Source organism: Falco punctatus, assembly GCF_963210335.1.
Source record: "Falco punctatus genome assembly, chromosome: 4".
Classification (NCBI taxonomy): Eukaryota; Metazoa; Chordata; class Aves; order Falconiformes; family Falconidae; genus Falco; species Falco punctatus.
The window spans coordinates 82,695,031-82,707,434 of NC_137583.1; the positions used below are offsets into that span (position 1 = coordinate 82,695,031).

At 36.6% G+C, this 12,404-nt stretch overlaps 2 protein-coding genes across 5 annotated transcripts in view; one reads left to right on the top strand and one right to left on the bottom strand.

Moving 5' to 3' along the window:
* The window catches only part of SOSTDC1 (sclerostin domain containing 1), a 17,994-nt gene extending 15,834 nt beyond the window's left edge, over positions 1-2,160 (bottom strand). The window contains exon 1 of the mRNA XM_080383715.1: positions 1-2,160. The gene's annotated coding sequence lies outside the window, so the exon portion shown is untranslated.
* LOC308062348 (uncharacterized protein) overlaps positions 1-12,404 on the top strand; it is a 53,377-nt gene that overhangs the window by 18,151 nt on the left and 22,822 nt on the right. For 2 of the 4 annotated variants that reach the window (XM_080383711.1, XM_080383710.1), the window contains one exon: positions 2,156-12,404. This exon is cut by the window's right edge. The exons of the other annotated variants lie outside the window; for them this stretch is intronic. The gene's annotated coding sequence lies outside the window, so the exon portion shown is untranslated. The remainder of the gene's footprint in view (positions 1-2,155) is intronic. 4 annotated transcript variants of the gene reach the window in all.

Consider the following 12,404-nt stretch of genomic DNA (forward strand, 5'->3'; position numbering starts at 1 on the left):
ATTATTTGTAACCGAGTTGATATGTATAGTCATCCTGGATTTTATTTGCTGTAATGGAAGCTGAAGTGGAACACAGGTCAGTTACCTTTACTGTCAGGGTCAAAAACTCAGTCATTCAGGGAAGACAGCTGTGTTTCATTTTGAAAACAAGCAGACATTTGTATCAGCAGCACTTTCCTCTCGCATCACTTAGAAGGTTATCCTGGATTTCAGCAGGAGTAAGGACAGATCCACAGTAGGTGCCAAATTGATAGCCTTTGCTTAAAAGACACAGGAAAAACAGGAGTGTTGTAAGGTGAAGTGAGTTTTACTGGCAGAGCTGTGTGTGGGGAAGTTGAGTTGATTGCCTGCATCTATTATGACTAGCCCAACCCAGTTCTGGAATAACAAGAATGTTGCAAGGCAGAGTGAGATCTTTCAGCAGAGTAATGTATGGAGGAGTGGGATCACTACTAACCCCTGACAAAGCTCCAAGTTCCCCTCTCATGGAACATCTTATTTAACCACAAAAGCAAAGATGTGCATTTTACCTTCCCTTTCAAAAAAAAAGTAGAAAGCAAAAATTTCCTTAAGAAGACATGTACATTACAGACCATTAATATTTGAGCATTATTTTTCTTCAACAGCAGCTAACCAAAGGTCTGCTTTGTTGATATTCAAGTCCTACTTCATTTTTTCTCACATTCACAGATCATACAGACCTTCACACATCTCACCTTCCCTGCAGGATAGTCTCTGTGCTGAGCTGAGCCAATATAATTAAAAACACAGGACCCATTTTGCAGTTATCCACAATTCCTGTGGATATCAGTCAGAGGACCTTTTCCTAGTAGAAAGATTTTCCCACATTAGATGAGACTTGGCAAAGTCAGAAGCTTCCTTGAGAGCTGTTTTCTTTGAAATTATGCATATAATCCTCTCACAGGAAAAATGAATGGGACCTTGGGGGTCTAGGACTGGGGCTGCAAGGAGCTTGCTAAGCCTCAACTTTTTCAGCTTTCAATGAAAGCTAAAAATCACCCCTTCAAATCTGGGCTATATGAAACCATTAAGTTTGTCACATACTTCTCTTGGTCTTGTCACTTAGAGAAGGGAGACCTCAAGACAAACTTCAAGACAAAGGACAAGTTTGGTCTTGAATTTGCCACAGGAGAGATAATATAGATTACCTCATTTTTCTGTGCACTGGACACAAAGAAGACATTATTGTAATTTAATTTGTATTTTCCATTTTTTACAAATATTGTATGAAAATTTCATTATTTCAGTTCCTTGGTCAGTACTGTCAGCCTCCCTACTTTGAAAGGTAAGCAGGTTTCTGAGGAGTTTGTCGGTTGATTTGATTTATACTTTCTTTTGTCAAACCTAGAGCTTGCAGTGTTTCACTTTTTCTGAGTCTTCCTGAGAGAAATTAGAAGTCACATGAGGGGAAGGGATGCTGGTCAGTCAAATTTGGTTATTCTTCCTAAGCGAACTTCACAGTCAAAAGGTGTTTCTTGATGCTTAGCTCAGAATAGGTTCCTAGACTTAAAATAATTTTTGCTGTCATTAGTTAGGTGATGATAAGTTCTCAAAGGTGAAGACTTTAAGTTACCTTTGTACCCTCCAAAACAGACTGAAACAACGTACAGTCTGTCCTTATTCTAGTCAGATTCAATGGCTTGAGTAGAACATTGCTCTGTGCTTAATCTGTAATATTGGCCATAAGGAATATATTACACAGGTCTTTGAAGTCTGTACTGGCTTCCTTTTTGCCTCTGGGCATAACTCAGGATGTTCTTATTGATCTATAAAACCCTATATGGTTTCAGTCCTAGGCAATAAATTCTCTCTCCTTTATCTTCCGTTATGACGCTTAAGATGAGCCAGGGCATACCGACTATACCTGGGTGTCTGGAGGGGGTGAATGCTCAGTGTGAAGGGTCCAGGAGACTAGATTTCACTGCTCCTAAGGTTCCACGAGAGTCCTGTTCTGCTGCCTGGCATGATGTAAAGGCCATCGTTTAGTCAGATCCTTGAAAGGTGGCTGTGGGGAAGGCACAGGGAGAAACCCATTAACCAGATTAATTTAAATGCTTGTACATGTACCCTGGGATAAAGTGCTACACTGAACTACACAATTTTTTCAACTTAACTGCTTCTTGTATCTTAACAGCCTTGCTTCTGAATGAACCTAAACACAGTGGTAAAGCCATCCATCACTCTTCAGAGAGAATGGTATCCAGAGTTATCCACACCTTAAATCTTGCTTTCTCCATTTTCTGTGACAGAAAAAACCCCACACTTCTCTCAATGGATGAAGACTAATACAAGGCATGTGTTCTGTAAAGATACCGAAAGAGAATTCCCTTCTTCATGGTCATTTATAAGTCTGTCAGGATCCCATCCTCCATGTTTCTTAGACACTATAATGATGTCCAAAGGGCAAAGTTTTGTGCCGAGTGCACACACCTGTCTAGCAGCACAAAACAGCCACAGGGAATAGAAGGGTATGCACTGACAAGTACAAATGACTGCCAGAGCACCTTGTCTTTGCAAACCACATGATCACCAAACATGCACAAAAAAAGAAGGAATTCCAAATTTTTCATAAAACTTGGGCCTGCACAGTTTTAATAATGATATGAAAAGGCCAGAATTAGAATGAAGGCTGCATGGAAAGAAAGGTTCAAAATTTGTTCATAAATTTTTTTGTTAGTCCCAAAGAGAAGACCATTAGGGCATTGCAATTCTGACTTGTTTCCAGAGGCAGATACTTTGAGAATAAGTCAGATAAATGACTGCAAAAAAGAAACTGACATTTATTGCTTTGCACCTTAAAACATAAATGACTGTCAGGCTATTTTCTGTTAAGCAATAAGCATATTAGTAATGTACTTCAAAGCAGCATAAAATGTGATTTGGAGCGTGATAAGAGAACTTGTCTGAAAGTGAGGTGGAATTGTAATAAATGCAACTGTTGAGAACTTGTAAGCTGTTGTGCAACAAGCTAGCATAGTTTTAAAGCTCATACAGAAAACATGTTAGAGAACCGAGATACACCCCCCGCTCCCAAATTCTCAAACCAAAGATTTTTTGAATACTGAGGTTTTTCTATACTAAACGGTACTTTTTAATTTTCTCAGAAAATTACAATTGAGAGATTAAATGAAAAACATAACATATATTCTCATTAATGAGAATGACTAATTAGTTCTGATTTATGTCTTAATCTCCCTAAGACTTCATATTACAATTTTACTTTTTTCTACTTGCTCTTATACATAATGTAGACAGAATAATTTAGGTCAGGCTGTGGCTTCAAAGGAGGCAATTTATCACTTTTATGGAAAAAGACATTAAATAGACTGAAAAGGGGGAAATATATGTTTTTTTTAAAATTCTAGGAAAATTTACATTAGAGTGAAGAACTATCCATACTAATTATAAGTGCCACCTCTTCTCAAGTGTTTGCAGTAAGATTTTAAGACCAGTTTGAAGATGATGTGGCTTATTATCATCCATAACATGTTTTATGATTTCTGTGTATGTGGAAGAAGAAAGAAGATCAAAACAGGGTTTTACTAATGAAAAACTATGAGGTTGTTTATTTGGGGTAACATTTTTGGAAACTCTTAGGTGACACTGAAATGTAACACTTCTATTTTAAAGAGATTTAGGGCAATAGAGCAGTACGTACACAGACACTGAAATAAACTGGACTTCAGTATCTACATACTTTCTAAAATGTTGCCCTAAGGAGTGAAAGTCCTATTGATTTTCAGTGAGCCAGTCACTTAAATGCTTTTGAAAATTTTACCCTCAGGTTAAAATTCTGAAACTCCTACTCAATGTTAAGCAGGCAAAGTCCCATCAACATGCCCCAGTTACAAATAAAATAGAAACTGAGTAAAGGTTTTGAAGTCTGACTTGTTTCTTTACATGTAATTAACTGAACTCTTAATATATCACTATGTTTCAGTAAACTGCTTTGTGTTTCTAATTACGTGGTCTGAAATGATTACAGTGTATTTAAAAAATGCACACTCTACAACAAACCAGCTAAGAAAATCTGGCATAGTGTCAGGATTTCCTAGGCAAACACTTGCCAAACCTGTTGTTAGATCCAAAGTCGTAATTTAAAAACAAGCCTAGAAGGTATCTGGAAGAAGATCCCTCTTTCCTTCCTTCTGCTCTATCTCCCACTCCCTGACAAGGAAATCACTTTACCTTATCAAAACAGGACAGTTGCTGAAATTTGTCTCCTGGTAAGAAACCTATCCCTGCTACACTCGGATTTTACATTTGGCTAATGCATATTCTTGTTAAAGAAAAAAGTTTCCTTCACCAAGAATGTTAGTGTCCAAATTCTTCAATCAGATAAACACGCACAACTCCCTACTGAAATTAAGGAAGTACCTGAGGGCAAAACCTGGCCCCAAATTAGAATTTTAATAATTGTAATACTTCGTAATCCTTTCCCTGCCAAGAGACAGAAATGGCCCATCCTGCACAACAAATTCACAGACTTTACCATGTACTCAGTAGCAGGGTTTCACTTAGAACTCATGAACCAGAATATAATTGAACAAAATGTGTACATCTTACTTTATTAAAATTAATCCATCCAATATTATACTTCATTTGTACAGTACTGAAAATCTACTATTTGCACATGTAGGATCTGCTGTAATCCAGCAGATGTTTCCACACTATCACCCCAAACACAGTTTTAAACACTTGGAACATTAATTAAAATGGAGATCTGTCTCTCAAAGAACTTATATGCATATCTTCATGCATTGGTTTTTACTGTCAGCTACTGATATTCCTTCCTATCGGAAGTTAGTTTCAGTTGCCTGGTTCTCTTTAAGTCCCAGACTGTTTCATGCAATCAATGAATGAGTCAGGCTGAATGAAATTAAGACACAGAACCAAGTATCACCTGCCTACGCAGGCACTACAGCCCATTCCAGACTTCCTTTCCAGCAATTTTAATTACCTTGAATTCACATGTAAAAGAAAATGTAACAGGAAGAGCTGATAGATCTCACTGGAATGCTCTAGGATCTCTTTTAAAACAATAGAATTACATTTTTACTAAACTAAGGCTTAGTAAATTTACTATGACTACAGTACAGCCTTAACTAATAAAATGGCAAAATGCACACCAAGAGTCAAGTTCCTAAAATCTTAGGGCTAAGTGTTTAACAGTTTTTTAGGCATTGTTACAGTGAGAACATTATGTTGTTGCTGTTGACTTATGTATACAAATATATTAATTAGAACACATGCACACTCAGTTTGGCTAAGAGCATGAAAAATGCTATTGCCATGAAGTTGAGAGGTGGGAATGAATTTTCAGTACATTCCACCCATTCCCCAGGTTGTATGTAAAATTTAATATTAAAACATTTCAGGAAAGGACAAAGAATGGAAATTCTTTGCAGTAGTAGGTGTCAAGATTTTGAAATATTTTCTTCAGTCCAAGTAAGAAAAAATCCTCACATTCTGAGATGCCTGAGAAACAATTTCAGAGAAAAAAGAAATTCTAACCAGATATTACTATTTTGATTTTTCTTTGAGTAATCTTGACTTTTAATAATGGTGGTTCAACAACAGCAGGATAATCCCTGCCTTAAGCATGACATTAGGTTTTAAAGGATTATTTATCTTATCTGAGCTTAGAAGTCTTGCAGTATACCTTTATGGTAATAAACAAATATTAGCTGTACTTGCTTAACCACAGAGTTTTAAGCAAAACCATCCTCTAGCCTGAAGTGCAGTGGGATTTCAGTCTTCAGCTACTGCTCTATGTATCTATATGATCACAACAGATTAGCATTTAGAATTAAAATGTAGTTAAAGTAATATGGTTACAAAACAACTTAATGAGGCCACTGTCAGCAGAGATAATCAGCAATGATGAAATTTAAACTACTGTTTCTCCAAAGATTAAACTTTGTCCATACTGTTCATAACTGGCTGTAACAGTAGTTCTGGTCACTATTGCACCTGACATCAGTGTCCAGATACTGAATAAGCTCCATAACAAACATGTGTTACACCATTTTCAAAACCTTGTCACTATTTATGTCTGTAATCATCAGGCAATAAAGGCATTCTTTTTCCAATGTAAAACATAGTTGTTGTGAGAGACGTTTGTTTGGGGATTTCAGTCCTAAGTCTATTTGGAATTACAAACTGGTTTAGTTGACATATAAACAGTACTCAAGAAAAGAAATGTCAGAACATTCTGTTTGTTCACTTGGCCTTTCTGCAATTCTTCAAAGCTTTTTGTAGGGTTGCTTTTCTAAAATGTATCCTAACATGGAAACATTATACAAATAAAGCTTTCATAACTGTCAACATCTGAATTTGTTTTTCAGGGTGAGTATTTCCAATAAATTTTCACTCTGAGGAAAAACAGAATAATGGCCTTCCTTCTGGTAGTTTCCATCTAAAATACAGCTCTCATCTCACACATTTGCGCCTGCCTTATTAGAACAACATAACAATTATTACTGTAAATGGAAAATCCTGCAGGTGAAAATCCCTGGCATGATTATTCCATGATGACAAACAGATTGGCCTCCTGTAAATCCAGGAGATACATGATTTCTTTTTAAGGTTGGATGTACCAAGCCACCTTTGTATGAATAGCCAGTAAGAGATGATGTTTTGCATAATTTTTTGTTTTCTCTTGACTTGCTACCTTTGTTACTTGTTGAGAGGGTAACATCATGAAAATCTTACCTTCCAGCTTCCCTTCAGAGTCTTGCATCACAGATGCTCATTTCCATCCACCTATTGTGTAGCCGAACAGGACTAATGTCCCACACCGACTCCCTCCTTTATTTTTTCCATTGCGAACTCTGGCAAGCTGTTGGAGCATTAAGATACCTATGATAATGACTGCCTGGCATTTCCATGTCTGTCCACCTGGTTCCTCTGTGCAGGAAGCACCTTTAGCAACCAACAAAGGAGACAGAGGATTGGGAGGGTATCTCTCCAGGTATTTTTGCAGAGTTGAAGCTTCAAGAGAGAAAAAGCATTTGAGGTACTTATTAAGGCTGCATACTTCCACAATGTCAGAAAAAGCCAGTAGATCAGGCAGGTCCAGGAGGCAATCTGGGGAAAAATTCTGTAAAACAGGTATTCTGAAGAGATTCTGTTAACTAGTAATTAGCAATGCATTTCACACCCACTTATGTAAAAAAAATAGCAGAAAATAATTTTAGTTGTGTCTATAACAGATGAAAGTACCTGTTGCTGTAGAGCTCCTTACAATAGTAAAGAACCATATCTGTGAGGGGGTTGGGTTTTTTTAAATAACTTAAAGGAAAATTACTTTAAAACTTCTTATATATGCACAAGAAATTATAACATAAATTATGTTTTATAGTTGTAGAGAATGTCAGTAAATGCAATTATATCCCAAATGTCTACATGAACTTGTTGGTTGTGCCCACTCTAGGCTATATGCAGTTTTACATTTGCTTCTTACTTGAACTGTACTCCATTTACATATGGAGCATGTTTGAAATTGTGCATAGAATAGATATATTGTGCTCCTTCTAATAAATAGTATGGAGAACATCAAAGAGGGATATCTTACTCAAAATAAAATATTTTGTTCTGGGCAACCCAATACATAATTCTTGTCAACACCCAGTATCATTATAAGGTCTGTTACAAAAGCACTAAAACTGAACTACTGGAACTAATTTACTCAATAAGAGTTTAATGGTTTTCTCTATTCTTAAGTGAAGTGAGGAAAGTGGTTATTTTATTACTATTCATTTAGACAACAAGTATAAACAAAAAATGAATGGAATTGATGGTTACTAAGGACAGAGGTATATATGGCCACAAAATACTTCATTTCATTTTACATTCTAGAAAACACTTACTGTCAAGAATAAACTGCTTAAGATAGATCAATTGGTTTATAAATTGTCAGAAGGAAGAGCCATGCATGCTTTTTGCTGCGGCATTAACTTTCTTTAAGGGTCCAAGTCCAACCTTATTGAAGTCAATAGAAACCCTTCAATTGTCTTAAAGGGAGTTGGGTTTAGAGCCTGGGTGCAGTAAATCACCAAGAGACTAGCTGGCAGTGTTCCGATAATCTGTGCTCATGGCGTGCACATCAAAATAACTTAAAACATCTGCCCAGTAGGTGGCATATGAGATCTCATAGTCCAAAATGTAAATAAAGCAATGGCATTTCACCACCAACACAGGAAAATTGTATTTCACCGGTTAGGTCTAAAAGGGCAAGAAGAACTATAACTGTCTATATGTGGCAACCGATGTGGCCTTTTTATTAGCTTTTATTTAATTAGCATTATTACATTCACATTTACATATTAAAAAGAATTAATCATATTTATGAATAGCATGGTTATAAAATACTTGTTTTATCCAGGTTGTTAAAAACAGTTTACATTTTTCAGTTTTTCCATTACTTAATGTTTATTACTAATGTTGGCACACTTGAGCTTATTATGTGGTGTCAGTTCTTCCCAAGTCCTTGTTCTAAACATCCAAGGGAGGACTTTTTCTCATTCTTCCTGACATAAATTTAGTCTGCTTAGAGTTTATTAGCGAATGAATCATTCGCTAGAAGCCCCCTTCCCCTCCTATACACATTGCTTCCTATGGACATTCAGCACAGAGACTCCAGTTTCAACCTCGTGCCACATGCAGCAATGCCACTGTAAGAAATCTGGGATTGTCCTTGAAAGGGAGGCTTGGGAATCCTCCATTTCCATTCAAGTCCTCTTTGTATCACTAACTGCTCTTTATTTTCATACAGTAGGTAATGTATCAGTGACTTAATACCACATCACCACATAAGACTAAGCACCACTTTGTGAAACTACAATACCTGAAAGAACTTGAAAATATTTTAATTATCCCACACACAAAGATTAAAGGAAGGAAGACAGTCCCAAGAATACAGAGGCTGCTTAATGTAATCATATTTCAGGATTACTCTTGTTTATTAAGGTCCTTTTTGGCTAGGGATGTTGCAGAGGATTGAAGTCGCTCATTGTTTGCCTTATTACCTTCAGCAAAACACCTGAGGAGCAGGAACACTAAGTTTGCTCTCCAAATCTAGCCTTCAGCTTTGTGGCGCACATAATCTTTGCATGGTAAAAGTTCAGGCTGTATCCTGAACCCTAATTGGTTTGGGCTCCAGCATCAAAAGTTGGCGGTGTACTTGAAAATATCTCATTAATCTAATCTCGTGATTTTGGGGCCATTACAATGTTTTTTATGTCTAGGATTTGCATCTATACTGTCAAGCGTGTGTGGATCTCAGAATACTCTCAAGACCTAACTCTCTCATAATTCACACCACAAACCCTTAAACTAATACCAAGGCGTTACTTTAGCATGAGTGCCAGGAGGTGGAAAAACTCTTGCTATACTCAGAAACACTGATTATACTCAGTGGCTTTGTGTGGGCCAAGCTTTTGTTCAGGCAGTCTGCCTGGCCTGCACCCAGGCAAAATCAATCATAGTAATGGTTCATCGGCTAGTACTGCGAGGTGGTTTTTCTTTATAGCAGTGTAGATTATTTAAATCCAAGCTGTGAGTGGGCTACGTACAGAATCATAGATGGAAAATTTGTGGGACATGTGGCTTAGTGTGCGCATGTGTGCAGTCAAACTTACTTTTCAGTTTGTAGTCTAGACATGGCCTTATGGCTTGGATTTGGAAATACTGAACCTCACACAGATGAAAGTAGGGTTTAATACCCTAAGGCAGATGGGTTGGAATGTGGAGAAAACCTAATAATGCAGGTTACTTTAAAGTCTGCAGTATGACTGTGGTCAATCCCGCACTTTTACACGGGGAGGGGGGAATTTCATCTCATCAAAATTTGGCAGGTACAATTCAAGATAAATAGTTTGAATCTCTAGTGACTGTGGTTTGGGAACAAAATTAAGCTTCTAATAAATTTCTGTAAATTTTCTTTCCGAATGTTCTGCTAAATGCAACTTCTCTCTTGGAGGCAGCTGTAATAATACAGTATTTTACATTTATAAAGTGCTGAAAATTCCCAACAGACCTTGCAAACTACATTCATTCAAAATCACCTAAATGTGACTAAACTGCATGGGGACCAACAACCAAACATGAAGGCACAACACATACCTTGGACCATGGAAGTTTTGGCCAAGAACACTAGAGTAAAACTCTACCGCTATTGAAAGAATAATCCCTTTTTTTTTATCTACATGAAATGTCCAGGACCCTGGATTTTTCAGAACACTCAGTTGATTGTAAAATTTACCAGCCCACTAAGTACCTGGGAAGGTAGAAACAGTGAAATGATTTGGTTGGGACTGGAATAGTAATAGCCAGAGTGTCTTAAAACTAATGCTTAGAGTGTTAGGCTTTCCTTGCCAGATGTATCTGGATATTAGTTTCAGCTCCCTATATTTTGCATGCAGGTGGGACAGTTGTTGGGTGCAAAGCCCTAACAAGGCTGCAGACAAGCAAAAGCACTTCCCTACAAGAGGGTGATGAACTGAATGTTACTAGCGATCGTTTTCCTGACTAGTATGGTCTGTTAAAAATAAAAAATACTAAACAGAGCAGTAATTTAGAAAGAAGTACTGCATGCAAGCAACTAGTGCACGTATTACTATGGAGTGAATGTATATGCTAAGATCATGAGCTTTTTCATTACAGTGGAAATAAAATGGAGGATATAGTGAGTGCTCATTTTGTTAGCTTACAAAACTGTCATATAGCATTATATTTTGGCATAAAGCATGTTGAAAGATTAAAAAATGCTCAATTCAAGTTGGAACTCAAATGTCTACTTCTTAAAAGAAAGAAGTGTCATGGAGTTCAACTGAAATTGTGTGTAGGTGAGGCAAGATCTAGCTTGCTGAAGGGTAGCTGCACCATTCACTGATATGCTGTTAGTTGAGGTTGGAAAAGTAATGGATTTAGTATGTGGCATCAGAAATATTAAATCATGTTGAAACTTCATTTTTGTACATTGAGACAAAATTCTCAACAAAATAAAAATGTATTTCACCAGAAGAAACAGATTACACTGATTCTTGTTTTACATACTCCATGCTACCTCACTCCTGCCAAAAGTCCAGTCCTTATCCAAGAATTTTAAGTAAATTATCAATAGAACAGTTATGGACAAAGCACAACTCATATGGTACAGATAATAGACATGTATATAAAACATTTTTAAACATACATTTTCTTTTTCCCTTTCTAATTGTAAACTATAATCTACATACTTTCCTTTTTGGGGTGTAAGTTTTTGGAAGAATGATCTTAAAATTGGACCATTTTAATTTTGAAAGAAAGTAATGATAGCAATTGATGTAGTTTCCCGGGACCTATTCATTAAAATTGCTTTTTTTCTTTTCCACACATGGTCTACTGGCCAAGTTGTGTGTTCTGTGCCACAGGCTGTGAATTCTTTTATACAGTATTTCTTTGTTTCAAGGATAACTTTAGAAAAACAAAAGAAAAATACTCTTATTTCTTTTTAAGTGTATGGAACGCAAAGCAAATGCTTCTTGTTTCTGAGACTGAATTTGCAGGAGAAACATAAAAAAAAGGAAAACTGATTTTGGCTGAAGTCTTTAAGAGCCAAAGAAAATCAGCTGTCCACTTCAGTTGGTTCATGAGAATGGTTTAGTTTCTATAAGCTTTACATTTGTCTGAAAAAGATAGCCACTAAAGCAAGGCACTATTTTTCATCACAGCCCAAGGATCTGAGACCATGGAAGTCACCAAAAAATATGCAAATTATTCATTCTAAAGGCTACAGATATGGCAAAATATTTGACATACACATTAAAAGTATTAAAATGTTACTTGTTACTCTTTTTTTAAATGGAAGAGTAAATAGAGCATGGATCCAATTTACTGCATTTCCCAAAGCTTTTTTAATATTGGAAGGCCAGGGGAGATTGCTAAATGATTATACACAATACATCCAATATTTTTTTTTTTTCTACTGAACTTCATAACCTGTATTTGACTAAAGAATGTATTTCAGAAAGCCAGTGAAATGTGAAGGAAGATTTCAGCAGATGCAGAGTCCATCTCTTCTGCTGATTTGGACATTCACTCTTGCTATGAAGAATGTATGTCTTATCTGTAGCCTGAAGGTCTGGGCTTTCATTTTTTGGCCACAAAAAGATTTCCCATCTATAATACTACCCAGTACTATCTCTTGTAAAGATACAGGCACACTAGGTTTCAGTAATCTCTTGGTCTTCTTTTATTTCTCTCTTATTTATCACTGTTCAGTCTCTCAGACAGCTAACAAGCTACTCAGCTGAACACAAAGGAGTTATTTTTGTCTCTAAGAATACAGCGTGAGGCCTACTACATACAGAGTACAAAACATCAAGGCATTCATGACAAAA